General features: G+C 45.1%; 1 protein-coding gene and 1 non-coding gene across 2 annotated transcripts in view; one reads left to right on the top strand and one right to left on the bottom strand.

Moving 5' to 3' along the window:
- Window positions 1-24,199, top strand: part of LOC126249791 (nose resistant to fluoxetine protein 6-like) — a 341,698-nt gene that overhangs the window by 155,849 nt on the left and 161,650 nt on the right. The window lies entirely within an intron of this gene.
- On the bottom strand, window positions 10,196-10,270 carry Trnai-uau (transfer RNA isoleucine (anticodon UAU)). Its single transcript has one exon. It is a non-coding gene; the product is annotated as a tRNA-Ile (tRNA).

Raw genomic sequence — 24,199 nt, 5'->3', positions numbered from 1 at the left:
GCCTTATGGGAAATGGTATTCTTCCTGGCCTGGCCTCTTTGCACGCACTGGTTGAGAGTTATGTATTAAGTGTATCTGCTGAGTGTAGGGGCGGTAGTCAATGTATACTTAATGTACTGTCATATTTGTGTTGCATGAAGATGGGAGAGGGTGAAAGCTGGTGCCAGTACATAGCTTATACATCCTAATAGCAATAAGCTCACCGCCGGACTTAACTACTCCATTAAACTGACGTATCAAATGGTTCAAATGGCTCTGAGCACTATGGGACTCAACTGCTGAGGTCATTAGTCCCCTAGAACTTAGAACTAGTTAAACCTAACTAACCTAAGGACATCACAAACATCCATGCCCGAGGCAGGATTCGAACCTGCGACCGTAGAAACTGACGTATCGCCATCAACAGTATCACATGCCATCACCTCATGACACACTACGGACAGGTCTGAAATTTAATCTGGGACACTGCGTTAACACAAAGTCTGGTCATCAGGAACTTTACGCCAACACCACTCCTCCTCTTGCAGCTCAAATACACTTTGCGAAAAGTTCTTCCACCACCAGAAGCGTAATTATTTATAGCCAAGGAAACGAAACCTGGGCTGCATTTGAAGTGGAACCGTCTCCTGGTCCTCCCACTTTGGAAACCAATTTTTTTAACTCTTGTGCCACCTCGTTCCATGATCTCGGACGGATTGGTTCAGAAACGTGGCGGGCCATTCTGTCTTCAGATCGTTCCGCAACTGAGCTGAGTTAGCTAGTCTCTGTGCGAATCTCGACAAAGCCAAGAAATGAAAAACGCAATCAGAATTTATCTTTTTTATTTAATCGTATGGCTAGGGCCCTCCGTCGGGGAGACCGTTCGCCGGGTGCCGGTCTTTCAATTTGATGCCACTTCGGCGACCTGCAGTCGATGAGGATGATAGGATGATGATGAGGACAGCACAACACCCACCCCCTGGGCGGAAAAAATTCCCCAACCCAGCCTGGAGCATTTCTTTTTCTTTCTTTTTTTTTCATTTTGTTCTTCATGGCTCGTTGTATTTGGTCGTAGCGGACGTCACATGACATCCGTTGAAGTTCGTTGTTGTTCCTTTTACTCTGTTTTTTTATTACAGAGCGTAGCTAACCCTCTGACCGAACACACTGGGCTGCCGTGCCGGGTTACCATTCAGCTACCGGGGGCGGACAGTATGTTATCTAATAATGCTAATTATTACTCTTCTCAGCAAAACTTGCTATAATACTGATGACCCACTTAATAAAAATCATCTTTAGATCTCTAAATCCGTCAGAAAAAACCTGAACACAGACTGACAGTATCAGGCACAAATAATGAGTATATACGAGAGCGTCGTGAAGCGTAAGGCCTCCGAATTATTTATGGGAAATGTCTTAACGCTTTTTAAATAAAAGAAATATTATTAACATTCTGCGTATTTATTTCTCAAGCTAGTCACCTTGGCAACGAGCACATTTCTTCCAACAAGAGAAGAGTTCATTGACACTGTCACTGTGGAATGTTTGACTTTATTGACAGAGCCACATCCTCGCCTCTGCTTGCACTGCTTCATCACCGTTGAAACAGATGAAAATCGGATGGGGCAAGTCGGGACTGCCGGCCGCGGTGGTCTAGCGGTTCTAGGCGCGCAGTCCGGAACCGCGCGACTGCTACGGTCGCAGATTCGAATCCTGCCTCGGGCATGGATGTGTGTGATGTCCTTAGGTTAGTTAGGTTTAAGTAGTTCTAAGTTCTAGGGGACTGATGACCACAGCAGTTGAGTCCCATAGTGCTCAGAGCCATTTGAACCAAGTCGGGACTGTATGGAGGATGATCGATGAGAGTAAACCCAAAGCGTCGGATTATTCCAGATGTCGCAGCGCTAGCGTGTGATCTGGGGCACTGTCATGCTGAAAGAAAGCGTGTCCCATATGCTGACGAACTCCTCGAATTCGAAACTCGATTACAGCACGCTGCTTCCCACGCGGCGACATAGTTACGTTAACCACTGCCACGTTACACACCACAATTCGGAGCCCTCTAGCTGCAGAGGGCAGCAAATATGTAGACATGAAGAACACAATCCTTATTGCCGTAGCTACGCGTCGTAAGCTCTGTGTATAGACTTGCTGTGTCAGTAGGACTGCTGTGCCCGCCTTAAGCTACACTTAAAAGGGGGGCTGGGGGATATGTTTGGCCACCAACAAGCGATAAAGCGATCATAGATAACAGCAAGTAAAAATGCAACGGTCTGGATTCTTAGGTGTAGCGTGGAGGGAGGCACATCACTCCATTTGACTTACCGTAGCATGTCTGTGTGCATTTCTTGCGACACGTTACTACGTTAATACTGATTGTAGGGATATTTCTTTCTTTTCTGTTTGATCCAAATTATTTGTAAACATCAACAAGAAAGAAAACTGTAGCAAGCCAGTTTCGCTTAATACTGATTGTAGGGATATTTCTTTCTTTTCTGTTTGATCCAAATTATTTGTAAACATCAACAAGAAAGAAAACTGTAGCTAGCCAGTTTCGCTTAATAGTGACGGGCTATGATTGGGATCTTTCGTCTTTTGTAGCGATGTCAAGATGATTCTTACCTGCTGAAACTGGCTTCAGGGTTGTTGTTATTTTTGAGATCAAGAATAACAATTAAATTGTTACAGTTCGGCTTTTTTAAATATTGAGGCGCTGACGAAACGTGCAGACATGCAGGTATTTTCTGAGGGATAAAGTGGGATCGATGTATAACGCTTAGTGGCACGGTGTTGGCTGATCGTGAGTGAAATGAGCGTATGGCATTATTGGCCGGGAGGCCCCATCCGGGGAAGTTCGACCGCCAAGTGCAAGTCTTATTTCAGTCGACGCCACATTTGGGCGACTTGCACGCCGGTGATGAGGATGAAATGATAACGAGGACAACACAACACCCAGACCACGGGCGTAGAAAATCTCCAACCCGGCTGGGAATCGAACCCGAGCTCGCTGCGTGGGAGGCAAGCACATTACTACGCAGCTAAGCAGGCGGACCGTGATTGGTGGCGCAAGGACGCAAGAGAACGCCAGATTGGCAGTGAACTGCACGCGGCCGAAGCCGCCCACGTGGCGCGAGATAACCGGAGAAAGTACTTCCATCAGCGGAGACGCGTCGCTTTCCTGCAGAACCGGTTTCCGGAAAGGACGCCAGCCGGCCCTGCTTTCCACGTTGCGACTCTGGCCTCCGAATGGATCCCAAGTTCATTCTCATCGCAGCCACTGACTCCCCACGTTTTTCTTTTTTTGTATGGTGACATTTTCCTCTCTGGGCTGTGCAGTACTTTCTTCTACGTGCGCGCGCCCAGCTTCGACCATTAGCTCATTCTCATGTGTGACATTGTACAGGATATTAATGAATTCTATGGAAGGTATATGGTGAACTATTCAGCATCATAAAACTGATCAAAATTATCTATCACCACATACCGACTAAAGCACATATAAACTAAGAAATATACAGCCAGGAGCGGAAAATGTCTTTATTTGGACGTTTTATCAGGGTTGTGGAACAGTATGGAAAGAAAACTGTTCAGTATACTTTTTTACTACACTCAGAATAAGTATTAGTCTGGGAGCACGAATATGGCAAACTGATTTACTAGAAGGTGTCTGCTGCGTTTCCCTACCACGCTCTTCAACACGTAACGAGATGGTACAGCGGTGCAACCGTACACGGGAGAAGCGTGGTTAAAACCCTAATCCGGCCATCCATATTTAGGTTTTACGTGGTATCTCTAGAGCACTTAAAGCGAATGACGAAATTTTTCGTTTACAAATTCCTGGACATTTACCTGCCCTATCCTTGTCCATCCCGATATTACCTTCCGTTTCTAACGACATGGCGTTAAAACCCAAATCTATCTCCCTTGCCTTTGCCTGTTGAGTGTCTAATACGTCTATATCGATGGAATATTAAACTTTAGTTTTCCTGATTTATTTTTTAGCTTTTAAAATTAAGGGAAGATGTATTTTAAAATAATGTTTTCTTGACTAAAATACATGAGAAAAATGTGAGAGTAATACGGTCCAATCCTTAAATTTGGGTTTATTTAGGGTTATTCTGACAATTAATATCATCTGTTAGAGAAATTATGCTATAATGATTTCAATAATAATTTTTTTAATGTGTAGCACGACATGTTTCTTGAATTTATTCCCATTTTTAAGCACTGTGGAGAAGGAATTATATCTGTTGGTACATACACTAAATACATTAGTTTCTAACATTAGCATTTACAAATTACAATATTGTTATTTGTCGACTTTCTGCTTGAAGTAGGACCATAAAAAGACGACTGCAGAGCACGAGAAGCAGAACATCATACAACCAAACAACACATCCAACACTAATGTGAACTCCCAAAACACTTGAAAATGAGAATAAATTACTGAAACGTGTCGTGATGCTAAATATTGCCCTAACACATCACTAGCAACTATTTTGTATGTTGTGATGCAGCTAAAATTGAGTAGATTTCGCATGGTTGGTTCCATGGCAGGAAGGCTCAATCATACTTCGAAGACTGGGATTCGGGCGGAAGTCATCAAATAAAAATTTCTAGTGGCATATACAGGGTGAACCAGAACTCAACCGTCAAAATTTCGGAGGCTGTTCAGGGATTCTTCTGTGTATTTTAGTATAAGGTACCTGTGGCCTCTAAGTGACTCGTTACAGAGCAATAACGTTCAAGAGGGGATGAATAAGTAATGCAACATATTTTTTCGCGGCCAGTTTTGGGCTGAAAAAGTGCAGAATATGTTGTGGGACATCGTGGAATAGTCCCGCTACAAACCCTATAGTTTCATGAAGTTCCAATAGGTGCTGGTGCTATACGTAGCCTTCAAAATGGCGTCTGTAAAGGAGGTACGTTCCAAGCAGAGAGCTGCCACTGAGCTTCTATTGGTGGAAAACCAGTGCGTCGCAGATAAGAACAGGCGCTTGTGGAATGTCTACGGAGACTTGGCAGTGAACAAAAGCACGGAGAGCCGTTGGGCGAGGCACCAGGCATCATCGCAGCGTGGTCGCGCAAACCTGTCCGATTTGCCGAGTGCTGGCAGGCTGCACACAGCTGTGACTCCTGCAAATGTTCCAACGTGCGGATACACTAATTCGAGATGGTCGACGGATCACAAACACCTCGTTGTACGACTGGACGTTTCTGTTAGTAGTGCTGACACACTCGTCCACCAGTTGAGGCGTGCCGACAGGGTTCCCAGCTGCCTAACAAAAGACCATAAAGAGCAACCAAGGAACCATCTAGAATGAGATTTTCACTCTGCAGCGGAGTGTGCGCTGATATGAAACATCATGGCAGATTAAAACTGTGTGCCCGACCGAGACTCGAACTCGGGACCTTTGCCTTTCGCGGGCAAGTGCTCTACCATCTGAGCTACCGAAGCACGACTCACGCCCGGTACTCACAGCTTTACTTCTGCCAGTATCTCGTCTCCTACCTTCCAAACTTTACAGAAGCTCTCCTGCGAACCTTGCAGAACTAGCACTCCTGAAAGAAAGGATACAGCGGAGACATGGCTTAGCCACAGCCTGGGGGATGTTTCCAGAATGAGTGAGTCGTGCTTCGGTAGCTCAGATGATAGAGCACTTGCCCGCGAAAGGCAAAGGTCCCGAGTTCGAGTCTCGGTCGGGCACACAGTTTTAATCTGCCAGGAAGTTTCATATCAGCGCACACTCTGCTGCAGAGTGAAAATCTCATTCTGGAAACACCCCCCACGCTGTGGCTAAGCCATGTCTCCGCTGTATCCTTTCATTCAGGAGTGCTAGTTCTGCAAGGTTCGCAGGAGAGCTTCTGTAAAGTTTGGAAGGTAGGAGACGAGATACTGGCAGAAGTAAAGCTGTGAGGACTGGGCGTGAGTCGTGCTTGGGTAGCTCGGTGGTAGAGCACTTGCCCGCGAAGGCAAAGGTCCCGAGTTCGAGTCTCGGTCGGGCACACAGTTTTAATCTGCCAGGAAGTTTCATAAGGAACCATCTGTTTGGCCCGACGGAGGATTCACTCCGCGGGAAGCAGTACGTGGATGGTGGGGAGGTTATTAACGCAACAAGACGTTGGCTCCGACGTCGACCAATAGAGTGGTCCTATGCGGGCCTACAGACCCTCCCGGAAATTTGGCGTAAGCCAGTCGCATTGAACGGAGATTATGCTGAAAAATTGGCTTTTATAGCCAAAAAAGTGGGAAATAATATGGTGCATTGGGATCCTGAATCAAACCAACCTGCCAGCCGGAGTGGCCGAGCGGTTCTAGGCACTACGGCTTGGAACCGCGCGACCGCTACGGTCGCAGGTTCGAATCCAGCCTCGGGCATGGATGTGTGTGATGTCCTTAGGTTAGTTAGGTTTAAGTAGTTCTAAGTTCTAGGGGACTGATGACCACAGCAGTTAAGTCCCATAGTGCTCAGAGCCATTTGAACCATTTTCAAACCAACCTGCTTCCAGAAAAATGTGTTTCATTGCTTATTGAACGTCCCTCGTAATTATGACTTAATCGGCTTTGTTCCTGTGAAATTCAAAACAGTGAAAAAGCTGTAGTACGCAATCACCAAAACGTAGTAACATAAATGGATCCGATTCCCAGTTATTTGTCAGCGTCCATATGCAGATGCAAAACTGCTGTGATGTGGTTGCGGTGCGGAACTGTTAAGCGTAGCTTCATCATGCCGCTTTTTCAGCGCTGTCATTGAACCAATAGACGAGATGCATATCGCTCGATTATTCACCAGTAAACCTATCCACACTACTGTATATCACTGTTAACGTCCAACTAACCCTGCCCGGAAAACAAACCCGAGACTGAACCGAGCAGTAACGAATACAAGGTTGAGGACCGAGAGTAAAGTAGGCCTTATTGTTGTCAACAGCAAGTATCGTGAATGAATGGAACTAGTTTGTTCCTAAAAAAGACACACAGCGTATACATTTGTAATGTTGTGCAGATAATTACAAAGCAATACCCATAGAAGTTCAAAATGGTTCAAATGGCTCTGAGCACTATGGGACTCAACCGCTGTGGTCATAAGTCCCCTAGAACTTAGAACTACTTATACCTAACTAACCTAAGGACAGCACACAACACCCAGCCGTCACGAGGCAGAGAAAATCCCTGACCCCGCCGGGAATCGAACCCGGGAACCCGGGCCCATAGAAGTGATAGGAAATGTAACGAAATGCAAATACTCTTTAACGAGGCACCAGACACCACGGGTCCCTTATACTAAAATACTCGGAAAACATCCCTGCACAACCTCCAAAATTTAGTCACTGGAGTTCTGGTTATCCCTGTACATTATAGAAAAACATGTGGCTCCATTCAAAAACCGTTGTTGATATTTTGGGCAGATTCTAGAATCCTCATGCTATTATCGTGTCGCCATACTGATTTATTGTAAGACTCTGCTGTTTCTTGCGAACGGAAGAAGTAGTTTTCTTTTTTTTACATATTTCATAATTTTGAGTTGCTAAGTAGCTGGGTGTAAGACATTCAATTGAACGCTGCTTCAGCTATTCGTCCGCAGCTCGTGGTCGTGCGGTAGCGTTCTCGCTTCCCACGCCCGGGTTCCCGGGTTCGATTCCCGGCGGGGTCAGGGATTTTCTCTGCCTCGTGATGGCTGGGTGTTGTGTGATGTCCTTAGGTTAGTTAGGTTTAAGTAGTTCTATGTTCTAGGGGACTGATGACCATAGATGTTAAGTCCCATAGTGCTCAGAGCCATTTTTTTCAGCTATTCGTCTATTCGTAATCTATCCTAGTTACTCAACTTGAGAAAGGGGACCTACGATTTAACGTGAAATCTGAATCACGTGTTGTACGTGACGACTGATCACACCGTTGAGAAGTGAACATTTCTGTAGTCCGACCGGTGTCCTATCTTGCGATCTCTTGGTTTCCAGGCACGCGCTTTGCCACTAGACCACCAAGCCCGACTACTGTTACAGAACGAAGAAAGAATGAGGGAGAAGAAGTTGCAGTCGGAACGTTGACTGTCTAGGGAAAACATTTGGTCCTTACTGTTGGAAAGAGAGAGAGAGAACTGCGAATATTATACGTAAGCCAGTCTAGGAGAGGTCCTTCAGTGATTTTTGCATTTTTATGCTACTGCGGGTGTGATTCAATCTTCTCAGATATACATGAAGTGTCGTAGGGGTTTGAAGACGTGCAGCGATACGTCGACCGAGAGCATCTCAGAAGTACTCGATGGGGTTTAGGTCTGGAGAACAGGTAGGTCACTCCATTCGCCTGATAGCTTCTGTTTCAAGGTACTCCACCACAGTGGCAGCTCGGTGGGGCCGTGCACTGCACCCCTGAAAAGGCGGACATACTGGTGCAAAACGACGTCCCGATACACCTGACCTGTTGCAGTTCCTCTGTCAAAGACATGCAGGGGTGTACGTGCGCCAATCATAATCCCACTCCACATCATCAAACCACGACCTCCATACAGTTCCCTTTCAAGGACATTAAGGTGTTGGTATCTGGTTCCTGGTTCACGCCAGATGAAAACCCGGCGAGAATCACTGTTCAGACTATACCTGGACACGTCTGTGAACATAACCTGGGACCACTGTTCCAACGACCATGTACTGTGTTCTTTACACCAGGTTTTACGGGCTCTCCTGTGACCAGGGGTCAGTGGAATGCACCTTGCAGGTCTCCGGGCGAATAAACCATGTCTGTTCAGTTATCCGTAGACAACTGTTCCAGTGGCTGCGGCAAGGTCCCGAGCAAGGCTACCTGCAGTACTCTGTGGCCGTCTGCGGTCTTCTTGTGGTGTTGCACACTGTGGACGACCCGTACTGTAGAGCCTGGACACGTTTCCTGTCTGCTGGAATCGTTGCCATAATCTTGAGAGCACACTTTGTGGCACGCAGAGGGCGCGTGCTACGACCTGCTGTGTTTGACCAGCCTCCAGTCGCCCTAGCGTTCTACCCCTCATAACGTCATAAACATATGTTCTTTGAGCCATTTCCAACAAACAGTCACCATTAGCACGTCTGAAAACGTATGCACACTTACTCGTTGCATCGTACTCCGATGTGCACCAACACAACTCTGCGTATGTGGACTGCTGCCAGCGCCACCGTGCGACGACCACAGGTTAAATGCACCGCATGGTCATACCCCGAGGTGATTTAAACCTGCAAAGCGCCCACCAGAGTGTTGTTTCGCCATGTATCAGCATTATCCTTAATTTATGAGCATGAGTGTATATACAGCTACTACACTGTCCAGTCATATTAACGTGACCACCTGTCTAAAGCCCGAATAACTATCTTTTACGGAGCGGACCTCTACGAGACGTGAAGGAAAAGAGTCAGTGAGGTTCTGGAAGGTACGGACAGGAATGTGGAGGCATGCCAACTCCCGTGCCATGACTAGCTGCGTCAGGTTTCTCAGTTGAGCATCCATGGCGCGAACAGTCCGATAGAGGTGGTCCCACAGATTCTCGATTGGGTTTAAATCCGTGGAGTCTGTTGGCCAGGGAAGTACCCTAACTCATCCAGGTGCTCTTCGAACTACGCACGTACACTGTGGGCTGTGTGACACGTTGCTGGTAAATGTCATCGTGCCCAGGAAAAACGAACTGAATGTGGGTGCGGAGTGGCCACAGGGACAGATGTATACTAGTGTCGATCCATTGTGTCTTCAAGAATGACGAGATCACCCAGAGAATACCAGCAAAACATTACCCGGACCATAATACTCCCTCCTTCGGCCTGGACGCTTCCGACGAATGTTGCAGAGTCTTTGCTTTCAGACGCTTCACGTCGTACACGCCAATGGCCATCTGATCGATGGAGCATAAAACGTGATTCATCTGAAAAGGCCACCTGTCGGCACTCAGTGGACGTCCAGTTGCGGTATTGACCTGTAAATTCCAGCCTTCGTCGCCTATGAACAGCAGTCAGCATGGGTGGATGAACTAGGCGCCTGCTGCGAAGGCTCATATGCACCAATGGTCGTTGAGGTGACACTATTGTTAGCCCTTTGGTTCATCTGGACGATCAGTTGCTCAACAGTTGCGGGTCTATTCGCCCTTACACACCTCCGCAGCCATCGTTCACCTCTGTCATCTATTAGAGTTATATATTAATACCTTCAGCTGCTGACGGGCTTTGATATATATCAACGGGGACAGGTGAAAATTTGTGCCCCGACCGGGACTCGAACCCGGGATCTCCTGCTTATAGGGCAGACGCTCTATCCATCTGAGACACCGAGGGCACAGAGCATAGTGCGACTGTAGGGACTATCTCGCGCACGCCTCCCGCGAGACCCACATTCACACCTTATATGTCCACACACTACTTTCGTAGTGTCCCTACCAAACACACTCATTACTCGTGGAAGACATTCTTACCAAGTAAGATGTTTGCATCCGCACAGAAGACGAAGGTCAGGGCCGGTATTGCCAGAACTATATTCTTATATGGATATGGTGTCTGTTCTTTTGGACATGTCCAGAAGAACAGACACCATATCCATATATCTGTCATCTATGGCCCATGGTGAACCATAGTTACATTGGTGCCGGTTTTGGATAGCGCCATTTTGCCATGCGTGACATACTTTAACCATGGTGTTACGTTAACAGTTTACAGACTTGAAAATACTTCCATCCTTGGCCCGAAAGCCAATGCTTGCGCTCTTTCCGACATCAGATAAATCGCTCCGTTTCCGCATTAGGACAATGACTGCGCTGTTATCCGCGTCCCTCCGATACGCTTTATATACCCTCCGCTATCAGTGCTGCTGCCTGCCGCCAATAAGTGATTATTACATGTTGACGTCGCAGATAGTCTGTGGACACACTAATGTGACTGGACCGTGATTTATTCGTTTTCAGAGTCCTATATTTTCCAAAGTATAACATGTACAAATATGATTGATGCACAAATAGAATCGAAAACCCACCGTGTTTGCATTGTGCCTAACAGTTGGCGTTACAAGTTCGGTGCCTTGACAAAATGGCGGCAAAGAAAGAAAAAAATTTTGTTTGTTGGAATATGCGAATGCTTACCTGTTACAGCATTACAGCATGTATTGAGAAGGAATTATGGAAAAGAACCGCTATGTATACGGAGCTCTGTGCGTTGGTATCGCCAGTTTAGTTACTCTGGTTGTCTCTGTAAACAGAAAGGTACTGGTCGACCAAGTGTGTCAGATGCAACTGTAGAGAGAGTGAAGGGAAGTTTCGTATGGCTGTGTTGGGTACCTCTTACCTAAGTATGTTGCAGCTGTGGTTGTTTGCACAACTGCTTACTGATTACGAGAGTTTCATCTCCCTAAAAGAAGCATTGGAGCATCGAGTGCGTCGCTACCTAAACAATGATCTTACGCATCACTGGATTTGGCATAGTGGAGAAAATGATGTAGCTCTGCTTCCTTGCCCCCCAGGTCTCCTGACCTAACGCCTTGTGACTTCTTCCTTTTGAGGTACATTAAGGACCGTGTTTACGTACAGCTTCTGTCAAGAATACTGGAACAGCTCTAAGAACGCATCGATTCTACTGTCACGACCATTGACTGGATGTACGTACATAAGGTATGGCACGAACTTTACTACCACTTGGACGTGAATCGTGTGACCAGAGAATCACTCATAAAAAATTGTAGAGAGCAAAATGAAAGCTTGATGATTTGACAGTTCTATTCATGCACCATTTACATTTTTACATGTGATAGTTTGGAAAATTTAGAACTTTGAAAACGAATGAATCATTTATAGCCGCCCTGTACTTTACTTGCCGAATCAAGTGCCAGCAACACCGTCAGTCTGCATTCTATCTCTCGACGGACAGTGGTCATCATATTTCAACTCATCAGAGTATAAACTTCGCGATAGTTCATAGTGAGGCTAGCTGGTAGCTACGTCTCCCGCCTTCATCTTACGGACGTGACAACAAATCCGTAGCTCTACTCTTATTCTCAGCATTAGGTGACGGTGAGAAGTGTGAACAGGGCCACCTGCAGCCCACATTTCAGGGTCAAGATTATACAACGGCAGAGAAACCTAGACTGAGCAATTAGTGATAAGGAAAAAATCTTCTCTCACACCCTCCTACAACATCTCCTCACATTCTACTGTCGAGCTATTATTTGATGATAACGACCCAGTTTCTCTCAATTAGGACGATATCAGACACGAATCTTTTCTCTGTACATTCGTTCGACTTTCCTAAAAATTTATCCTGCTGCACTAAATATTAGATGCATATCTGTAAGTTGATGTACTGAGTAAAGCTCCGTCTTCGACTACTAGTCGCTAACTGTAAACGATGGTTAACTCCGAAACGTGGACTCGTCACAAAGGATTCTGTATTGTTATTCGAGACCCAGCAGTCCTCAGTCTGTTATGAATCATAGGCTGTTTACAAACACCTGCCCCCAACACACTACTACGTCAAGACCTCATTCTTACTGAAATATTTGTTCACGACCATTGATTCCTCATCTTACAATGTTCATTTCACGATCGTCTATCGTCTGCATAACATAGGCCAAGAGTGTGTGGGGCACACTGAATAGTTTATTGTTCGGCTGTTAAACAATGGACACCGTTACTGAGACATGTTCCGGAAAACAGACATAATTTAAAAAAAAAAAGAAACAGAAATATGGACTATCTGCTATATCTGAGTCATAAGAAATGGAAGGGTAAGAAAGATCTGTAAATTGTTTCGTTGCTTACACACATTTGTGAATTTTCATACGTTATTACAGTTATAAAAATAGCTTATGTTAAAATATGACATGGTGTATAGGTTATACATAGTGGTTTCAATGGTCACCAGTCCATTTTTCACGCAGGATATGACTATTTCGTTTCAGCTATCACAGAGAGACAATAAGAAGGGATTTACATGATTGCGCCTTGAAAATAAACGTTTCTCTATACTTAATGTTGTTAATGAACGTTTTATATTAGTGCTTCACTCGAATGAACAAACATTAGTTATAATTTATTTCTAGGTTGTAGAATACGACATATGGTAACTATTCATAGCCGGCCGCTGTGGCCGAGCGGTTCTAGGCGCTACAGTCCGGAACCGTACTGCTGCTACAGTCGCAGGTTCGAATCCTGCCTGGGGCATGGATGTGTGTGATGTCCTTAGGTTAGTTAGGTTTAAGTAGTTCTAAGTCTAGCGGACTGATGACTTCAGATGTTAAGTCCCATAGTGCACAGCACCTTTTGAACCATTTTTTGTACTATTCATACTCCAAACTTTATCGAAACTGACGAATACGTTTTAAAATAAAAATAATCAGTGTTATCAACTGCCATAAATCTAAAACATTTATACTGATTATAGTTATTTTAAAGCAGGTACCATCACCTTTGTTTCGTTTAAAATCAACTCTGACGAGATAACCCTTCCTGCTACAATATGATGTGAGTTTAACTACGAGACCAGTTATCTCATGCAGAAAAAGATTCGGTAATGCATCAGCCGACGTCTAGCTCATAAAACAACTCGAGCATCCGTCTAAGGTGACTCACGGAAACTACTGAAATCAGAATGTGCGGATTAGTCTTAGAATGCTGCTCACGCCGTGTAGGAATTAATGTCCTATGTCTAATACTGTACACTCGGCTCTAGCTTATCTCTGATGCTTTGCATGGAGAATAACAATTTTCGCCACAATCCTCACCCACTTGGGAACGCGTGATACACTTGCACTAGTATCTGGAGTCCGAATAGTATGAAAGCCCACTTCCTGTGACGGCGTTGACAGAATGAGTACTCACTAACCAAACGAGACCGTTTGTTATCTAGGAGCGCCCAAGACTTTCATTGCAAACACGTATGTCAACATTTTCTGTATCAGTGTGTCTTATTCTAGGATTGTAGACGCAGTTCTGTTCAAACTGTATCAATTTTAAAATCTGTAGTCCCCATGGAAAAAAGTGGTTACTCAGAAATCCAGTTGTTGTTAAATAAATTAAGTAATCAGTCTTGTTCTAGGATAGTAGATGCTGTTTTCTTCGTTTTTTAAGCGGAATTAAATTTAAAATCTGTAGTCTCCAAGAAGAAAGCGGTTATTCAGAAATCTAGTTATTGGTAAAGATATTAGGTAATTTTTCGTAGTTCGCATGGTGAAGCGTATGATCAAGTGCTAAGATTCCTCCTGACACGGAATGCAATATTTTCATTCTGACTGACGACATCGTTGTTGTCCGTTAGTCGTGAGGCAAATTTGCTTCTCGAATTATCCTCTTCGCTTCTATCAGCGCACGGTTTTGTTGTATTTTTCACGAACTGTGGTTCAATTTATTCAATATGACTTGCGTTTTAAGCAGTACAATAACTTAGCTGTACTTTCCGAAACTGGAAAAGCCGAAACTTTTCAGGAGAACGCTTTTAAAGAACTTAAATTAAGTCTCCTTAAGGTAAATTGTTGTGTGGATGGAGGAGGAGGAGGATATTGGTGTTTAACGTCCCGTCGACAACGAGGTCATTAGAGACGGAGCACAAGCTCGGATTAGGGAAGGATGGGGAAGGAAGTCGGCCGTGCCCTTTCAAAGGAACCATCCCGGCATTTGCCTAGATTGATCTAGGGAAATCACGGAAAACCTAAATCAGGATGGCCGGACGCGGGATTGAACCGTCGTCCTCCCGAATGCGAGTCCAGTGTCCTACCACTGCGCCATGTGGATGGACATACTGCAGTTGTTGTTGTTTCTATATAGCGACGAAACAGGAGCCAACGACAGCGTACGTTTCCGTCGTTTGCGCGCGACTGATTCCGGTCTGTTTCGCTGGTGCTACCTGGCTTTTCCTGGCTAATGAGAAATCCTTGTGTACAAGGGCCCGTTCCGGCTTACGTAATTTCAGCCGTAAGCGGACTAAAGTTTCACGTAGTGCGTGTTGCATCAGTTAAGAGGAAGCCGGCGACTTTCTTCCAGTAACTAGGCGAAAGTCTCCTTTCGCACGTAGTCCGCCTTGTATTCCTTTTGTAGGATACTGGAACCGTGTAAGTATCGTTTCCTCAGTATTATGTAACACACAGAAAGGATGGGTCTCAGATTCCCTTCCTTACACACAGATTTAGGCTTTCCGTGTTATTACAAACCAAATTAAGGCAAATGCCGACAGGAGCATCAGAATTAAAAGTCAGACATAAAAGTATTGCACAAAAACAGAAATGATGATTGGTGTTTAACCTACAGTGGATAACGATGTGATTGAAAACGAAGCACAAGCTGAAACTGCACAGAGGTGGGGAAGGAAATTGGTTATGTCCATTTAAAATTGGTTGTGTCCATCTCTGTCCAGTTCTAGCTTGCTCTCCGTCTTCAATGATATCGTCATCGACGTGATGTTAAACTCTAATCAACGTTTGTTACGCAATATTTTTGCATATGACTTTTAGCTGTGATGCTCCTGTTGCTAGTTTCTACATTGATCAGCGTGTTTTCATAAGAGATGGCATTCCACTAGGTCAGCTACACCATTCCTTCCGTAGGCCCACAGTGGGGAGATCCTTGAGGAAGTTGAACATATCAGAAATACTGAATACATAAAATGTGATAATGTAACTTGCACGGCTCCTAAGCGCTATAGTCCTCAAGAATGAGAACGAGACCACTGGTGCCTTACACGAAAATACTCAGATAATTTCTCTGAAAACCTCAGAAGTTTTGTCGGAGTTCGAGTACACACAGGATGAAGAAAAATTCACGCGTTAAGACTTTACAGCGTGATTGCCTGCACACTGCAATATAAAAATGTCTGAAATAGAATTTCGTTCCGTGCATTATTTTGGTAGAAAATGGACGTCAAAGAATGACAATTTAGCGAAACCATAATCAAATGTACGAGAGGTACCTTTAAAAAAAATGGTTCAAATGGCTCTGAGCACTATGGGACTTAGCATCTGAGGTCATCAGTCCCCTAGACCTTAGAACAACTTAAACCTAACTAACCTAATGACATCACACACATCCATGCCCGAGGCAGGATTCGAACCTGCGACCGTAGCGGTCGCGCTGTTCCAGACTGAAGAGCGTAGAACCGCTCGGCCACACCGGCCAGCAGAGGTACCTTTACTCAATACAGTGTAACAGAGCTACGCAGTAACTCCAGTAGGAAGAATTTTGCATTAGAATATTTGAGATAAGGAGCTCGATCCTGGGCACAGAAATTCCGAGAATGCCCACACGAAGCGTAATCAAGCAATATACTACTGCATCTCACGTATATCTCGCGAAATGACGAAGATGAGAAAATCAAAGAAATTAGAACTCATAATGAGGCTTATTGACAGTCAATCATCTTGTGCATGGATTGTGAAGTATGCGAGGTGGACAACTGATAGTAGTATATATAGTACCTTCCGCCATACTCAATAAGATGGCTTGCGGAGAATAGATATACAAGGTAGGCAGAAACAGTCTGAAAAGCTTTTAAGAGGATTGCACAGTAGGGTGTGCTGAGAAATAATTGTTAAGAAAAAAAATCGATACTTTGCGCTGTTTCCGAGTTAATCAGAACTGAAGTTAGCCAATCAGGCCGCTGCGGAGCTAATTCAAGCGGCTCGCCAGATACAATTAGTGTTTTTCTCGTAGCGTGGATGATAGCACACGAGAGTGCTCAGCCTTTGGTTCGGGTTCGATCCTTACTACCGTCTCATGTCCAATTCCTGTATCACTGTCTTGTTCGGTTTTAGGAAACCAAAGGAAGGACGTGCTTGGCGACACCGTCTCTGGCCGGCCGCTTGAATTTGCGCGCAACGGCCTGATTGGCAAACTTCAGTGACAATGAACTCTGAAACGGCGCAATGTATTGAATTTTTTTCTAAACGATTATTTTAAGCACAACCTACCCTGCATCCTTAAAAGCTTTTAAGACTGTTTCTGACCACCCTGTATACAGGCTGTTCCACAGTTTCTATTAAAGGGTCATCGGGTCTGCAGAGGGGACTTATTGCATAATGTTCTGATAAGGATCTCATGGCCGGAAATGTAAAGTTTGGATGTGAAATAAAACTGAGGATCTGATTACTTTCATATCGCTCGTATCGAGTAAGGCACAGAGTGGAGACAATGGGTTCTGACTTGTGAGCTCAACAGGAGTCCCTAGTATGGAAAATGTTTCTAGTATTTGTCGTGTTCTCTCCAATGTGATGAAGGATGTCCTATGCGAAGTCGATAGTGCGGATTAGAACGGTCATTCCTCCTAGTCGAGTACGTGGGGGAGAGTGTTCTACCATGGAACACTTCCAGACTTTCGCCTGTAGCCAGTCGTTTAATAGAAATTTGATATATAATCTTATTCCATTTTGAAATGAAAACATTCACTTTGTGTTTGCTGCATTCTTTTTGTGAAATTACAATAATTACTCCGGAAGATTAAGAATGTTCCAAACGCGAAAAACTGTTCCAAGGTACAAAAGGGTCATGCACTTAGGAACAAATATTCTGTTCAAATTTACAAGTGTTGCAATCGAGAAAATATTGTCAGTACTGTATTTAACTACTTACATGTTAAGTGCTTATAATTAAACACTACTTGAGCTGTTGTAGACGCAAAACTGTTGACTGTATGGGAACCCATCTTATAGGAATTATGTTCAGACTGCAAGCTCCTGGATTTACGTTGCTCTGAAATGTAACGTCCACTGTTCAAAGTGCCGTCAATGCGAACGAGAGGGGACCGAGACGTGTAACCAATGGCACCCCATACCATCACGCCGGGTAATACGCCAGTACGGCGATGACGAATACACGCTTCCAATGTGCGTTCACCGCGATGTCGCCAAATACGGATGCGATCATCATGATGCTATAAACAGAACCAGGATTCATCCGAAAAAATGACGTTTTGCCATTCTTGCACCCAGGTTCGTCGTCGAGTGCACCATCGCAGGCGCTCCTGTCTGTGATGCAGCGTCAAGGGTAACCGCAGCCATGGTCTCCGAGCTGATAGTCCATGCTGTTGCAAACGTCGTCGAACTGTTCGTGCAGATGGTTGTTGTCTTGCAAATGTCCCTATCTGTTGACTCAGGGATCGAGACGTGGCTGCACGATCCGTTACAACCATGCGGATAAGATGACTGTCATCTCGACTGCTATTGATACGAGGCCGTTGGGATCCAGCACGGCGTTCCGTATTACCCTCCTGAACCCACCGATTCCATATTCTGCTAACAGTCATTGAATCTCTACCAACACGAGCAGCAATGTCGCGATACGATAAACCGCAATCGCGATAGGCTACAATCCGACCTTTATCAAAGTCGGAAACGTGATGGTACGTATTTCCCTTCCTTACATGAGGCATCACAACAACGTTTCACCAGGCAACGCCGGTCAACTGCTGTTTGTGTATGAGAAATCGGTTGGAAACTTTCCTCATGTCAACACGTTGTAGATGTCGCCACCGGCGCCAACCTTGTGTGAATGCTCTGAAAAGCTAATCATTTGCATCTCACAACATCTTCCTGTCGGTTAAATTTCGCGTCTGTAGCACGTCATCTTCGTGGTGTAGCAATTTTAATGGCCAGTAGTGTATTAGTGTCATGACTTGCTGATACTGGTACGGCGACGGAGGGTTGAAACACAAGCGTCGATGTGCATTTCAGTTGCAGAGAGTCAATATGGTTCTGGACAATATTCAAAATGGTTCAGATGTATCTAAGCACTATGGGACTTAACATCTGAGGTCATCAGTCCCCGACACTTAGAACTACTTAAACGTAACTAACCTAAGGACATCACACTTATCCATGCCCGAGACAGGATTGGAACCTGCGACCGTAGCGGCCGCACTGTTCCAGACTGAAGCGCCTAGAACCACTCGACCACAGCGGCTGGCTTCTGAACAAGGTGAGCAGGGCCTTACTCGTAAAGCTGTTTCATTAAACAACAGCAATAGTGCTGCTGTTCTTCGTGAGTATCGAAGCAATAGAGGAATAGGGAGAGATCCTCTTTCAGCACCGGAGTTTAAGAACGTGACTCGTAAGTTTGAATTAACTCGCGATTTTGGAATTACACGTGGGAGAGGTCGACGTCCAACTGCGCCATAAACTGTTGCAGAAGTTACTGCTGCCATGGCTGAGATTGCTGGACGCAATGTGCGATCTTCAAGCAGCGCAGGGGCTGTGTCTTGACAGCTGAGCATTCCATGGTCCAACATCCCACCTGAGGTGTTTCGGGCAGCAGTAGAGCAATTCTCCAGTACGTTCCAGGCTGTCGTGGATGCAGATGGTCGTCACGCTGAGTAACTTTTGTAATCTGGAACGTAAATATGGTACACAATTAACAAATGTTTTCCTCTCATGCGGAAATGAAGGTGTTTTTCATTAATTGGTTTATTATTTTTTTTCTCTTCAGCATGCCGTTAAAAAGGTTTCCACAAAATTTCATTGTTCTGCGATCACTCGTTTTTCACGGGGACCTCTCAAATATCGAAAGTTTAATTATAACCATCCTGTATCACACACCAAGAAGCAGTACTTGAAATAAAATTAAGAATAAATGGTGTAAAAGACCAGTTACAATTCAAACAAAAGAAATCCAAGTAGGAGCTATTGGTAAATGATGTAAATTTACATTTTCAAGACAGGGAAAATCGTTCGGAAGTATCACGTGCTCTTCTGTTTCAAGCTGCAAGGTGATGCACGGCTCACTTAACTGTCCACATGCTATGAAACCAATTTTAAAAATATCCTGGACTTTTCTCTCCTTAAAACTCTATAACTGAAGAATTAAGACTTTAAAACTTTGTAACTGGAGAATTAAGAATACTGCTTAAGTAGCTTTACTACACTCCTGGAAATTGAAATAAGAACATCGTGAATTAATTGTCCCAGGAAGGGGAAACTTTATTGACACATTCCTGGGGTCAGATACATCACATGATCACACTGACAGAACCACAGGCACATAGACACAGGCAACAGAGCATGCACAATGTCGGCACTAGTACAGTGTATATCCACCTTTCGCAGCAATACAGGCTGCTATTCTCCCATGGAGACGATCGTAGAGATGCTGGATGTAGTCCTGTGGAACGGCTTGCCATGCCATTTCCACCTGACGCCTCAGTTGGACCAGCGTTCGTGCTGGACGTGCAGACCGCGTGAGACGACGCTTCATCCAGTCCCAAACATGCTCAATGGGGACAGATCCGGAGATCTTGCTGGCCAGGGTAGTTGACTTACACCTTCTAGAGCACGTTGGGTGGCACGGGATACATGCGGACGTGCATTGTCCTGTTGGAACAGCAAGTTCCCTTGCCGGTCTAGGAATGGTAGAACGATGGGTTCGATGACGGTTTGGATGTACCGTGCACTATTCAGTGTCCCCTCGACGATCACCAGTGGTGTACGGCCAGTGTAGGAGATCGCTCCCCACACCATGATGCCGGGTGTTGGCCCTGTGTGCCTCGGTCGTATGCAGTCCTGATTGTGGCGCCCACCTGCACGGCGCCAAACACGCATACGACCATCATTGGCACCAAGGCAGAAGCGACTCTCATCGCTGAAGGCGACACGTCTCCATTCGTCCCTCCATTCACGCCTGTCGCGACACCACTGGAGGCGGGCTGCACGATGTTGGGGCGTGAGCGGAAGACGGCCTAACGGTGTGCGGGACCGTAGCCCAGCTTTATGGAGACGGTTGCGAATGGTCCTCGCCGATACCCCAGGAGCAACAGTGTCCCTAATTTGCTGGGAAGTGGCGGTGCGGTCCCCTATGGCATTGCGTAGGATCCTACGGTCTTGGCGTGCATCCGTGCGTCGCTGCGGTCCGGTCCCAGGTCGACGGGCACGTGCACCTTCCGCCGACCACTGGCGACAACATCAATGTACTGTGGAGATCTCACGCCCCACGTGTTGAGCAATTCGGCGGTACGTCCACCCGGCCTCCCGCATGCCCACTATACGCCCTCGCTCAAAGTCCGTCAACTGCACATACGGTTCACGTCCACGCTGTCGCGGCATGCTACCAGTGTTAAAGACTGCGATGGAGCTCCGTATGCCACGGCAAACTGGCTGCCACTGACGGCGGCGGTGCACAAATGCTGCGCAGCTAGCGCCATTCGACGGCCAACACCGCGGGTCCTGGTGTGTCCGCTGTGCCGTGCGTGTGATCATTGCTTGTACAGCCCTCTCGCAGTGTCCGGAGCAAGTATGGTGGGTCTGACACACCGGTGTCAATGTGTTCTTTTTTCCATTTCCAGGAGTGTATATTATACATCACTTAGTTCTATAACATACAATATTTACAAACGCAGTACAGAACACAACCTCATTTCTCACAATAACAAAAACAGAAGAAAATGCTGGAAACGGATTGTGGCGGTTTCTAATGCTCATTCCTTGATGTAAATATATAATCAGTCACTGGATTTAAACACCGACCAGAAAATCTCATGTGTTCCTAGGTTCACTATCCTCCAGGTACAAAACTCTCCTCTACCAGGATCTCGCAGCTGTTGTTGTAATTGAACGAAAATCGTATGTGATGTTATAATTACAGCAAGGACTGATGATTCTGTTGATCCATTGTGGACGTGGGACAGCGGCTGGTCAAATATTTAACAAAGAAATTCGCCAGGCAGCCGTGCAAGTTGAGAAGTTATTTTATTTTATTTTCGCTACCAGTTTCGACAATTTAATATGACATCTTCAGGCCCGTACATAATAAATAGAGTATACATATAGTGTGTATCAAGGTATATATATATATGCCGTCAAGGTATTTTTGAATATTCTTCGCCTATTCTTTGCATTCCGTTATTCACTTAATATGTTGTCTGCCGTTGGGTTTAGCGTCAGGCTGCATATTTGATGCTGTAACAACTAATTATGTTATATCACCAGTAGAGATAACGGCGGTAGATATGGTCACGCGTGGTAGTCGCACGGTCTCAGGCGCCTTGCCACGGTTCGCGCGGCTCCCTCCGTCGAAGGTTCGAGTCCTCCATCGGGCATGGGTGTGCCTGTTGTCGTTCGCGTACGTTAGTTTAAGTTAGATTAAGTAGTGTGTAATCCTAGGGACCGATGACCTCAGCAGTTTGGTTCCATAGGAACGTACCACCACACTATACATATGCACACTATTGTGCACTTCATAGATTATAGTGCGACGTTTTACTTTGAATGAGGATAGGCCCTCATATGAGCGAGGGTTTTTCTCATATATAAGAGTTGTGTAGGTATTTTTTATATTAAAAAAATTAGACAAGCTTTGTTCGGGTGAGCTTCTATTTTTATATTGTCTATTTTTGGACTCCTTAAAGTTTGGTATGTGTACTTATAACTCTGCGATATTAAAATAGTTTCAGTGCTAACCAGTATGTGCACAGGTCCTTTTTTATTGTGCTTATGTACACAGGGACTTGTCTTAACGCTGCTAGTTGCATTTTGTATGTTTTAAGTACTTTTATTCTTACCCGTCACGTCCTGTAAACTTTGCTGTAGTACACCTTCGTATACACTGCGTGTATACTCTTTTTATCATGCAGGGGCCTGAAGATGACATAATGAATTGCCGAAACTGGTAGCGAAAATAAAATAAAATAACTTCTCAATTTGCACGGCGGTTTGGCGAATTTCTTTGTTAAATATAGGACTGACGACGGTTCCCTCTTTTCAGTTTGTGTGCATACTGTGAAGCAGAAGATTTGAAAGTGATTCGATCATCAAACTTATTTTACATCCAAACGATACATTTCCAGAAATTGTTTTTTTTATCAAAACTTTACCTACTAAGTCCCCTCTACAACCCCTTGGAGGCTCTAATAGTAATTGTGAAACACCCCTTTACAAAAACTAAACGGAAAGCTCAAACGCTATGTTAAAAGAGGGACGAATCGAAATCGAAATAACAGCATAACAAAGCTTTGGGTGGACGGAGGGGGGACAAAATGTCACGTCGAAACACGTGTTTCAGTTTAGTAGATAAAAACTGCGTCAGTTCTGCTCTGAATAAATGGCAAATATTGGACAACAGTGTCTAGTGACAGTGCATAGACGATGCTAATCCTCGTAAAATACATTTTACATAATTAATATTTTTTTACTGTGTAACAATATTTCCTGAAACTGTTGATTCAGGTATTTCTTAACTATGAAATAAGTCCCATTTTTGGTCTTCTCTTTTCCGCAATGTTGCAACAACAAAGACCGCTGTGTTTTAGCCAGAGAAGCCTGACGAGCAAGCTGTAGTAATGAGTCTTCTCGCACTCGGCTGGGTTAGCAGCAATTGAGGTTAGGAGAAATCTTTGTTTCGTTAGGAGAGAAACGGGATTCCGAAACGGCCTCCGCCGAAGTGCCGTCTTGTCTGCGAAGCGGTGACTGGCTGACTCACTTTCTTCCGAGAGGTGGGCGGCAGAAAGGAGGCGCGTTGCGACTCCGTAGCTGGTGGACCCAGCACCTTTGCACCTCCGCCGCGTCCGCTCGCGTAATTAGATTCGAAACCACGGCATGAAGCAGATCAGTTACAGATGCTCTGGCCACGGCTCAGAGCGGGACGCTGGTTGGCTTCTCAACATAGCGACAACCGTACATAAAAAATAAAACTGATTCGTTTGCCAACAGGATGAGCAAGTTTGTTTTACGAACTGTTGAAGGCACGTATTACAGGTTCCACTAGCTCAAGAAATCCGTCGAAACGTCTTATCTGACAAATTCTACTGTGAATTGAGGATTATGAACCTGAGAGCCGCACGTATCAGGCTCTAGTTTGAAACAGATCCCCGTTTTCAAGAAGGGACGTCGAACAGATGTGCAGAACTGTAGACCTATATCTCTAACGTCGATCACTTGTAGAATTTTGGAACGTATTATGCCCGAGTATAATGACTTTTCTGGAGACTAGAAATCTACTCTGTAGGAATCAGCGTGGGTTTCGAAAAAAGACGATCGTGTGAAACCCAGCTCGCGCTATTCGTCCACGAGACTCAGAGGGCCATAGACACAGGTTACCTATATCTCTAACGTCGATCAGTTGTAGAATTTTGGAACACGTATTATGCTCGAGTATAAAGACTTTTCTGGAGACTAGAAATCTACTCTGTAGGAATCAGCATGGGTTTCGAAAAAAGACGATCGTGTGAAACCCAGCTCGCGCTATTCGTCCACGAGACTCAGAGGGCCATAGACACGGGTTCCCAGATAGATACCGTGTTTCTTGACTTCCGCAAG

Source organism: Schistocerca nitens, chromosome 3 (assembly GCF_023898315.1).
Source record: "Schistocerca nitens isolate TAMUIC-IGC-003100 chromosome 3, iqSchNite1.1, whole genome shotgun sequence".
Lineage (NCBI taxonomy): Eukaryota > Metazoa > Arthropoda > Insecta > Orthoptera > Acrididae > Schistocerca > Schistocerca nitens.
This window is presented reverse-complemented; position numbering and strand designations above follow the sequence as displayed.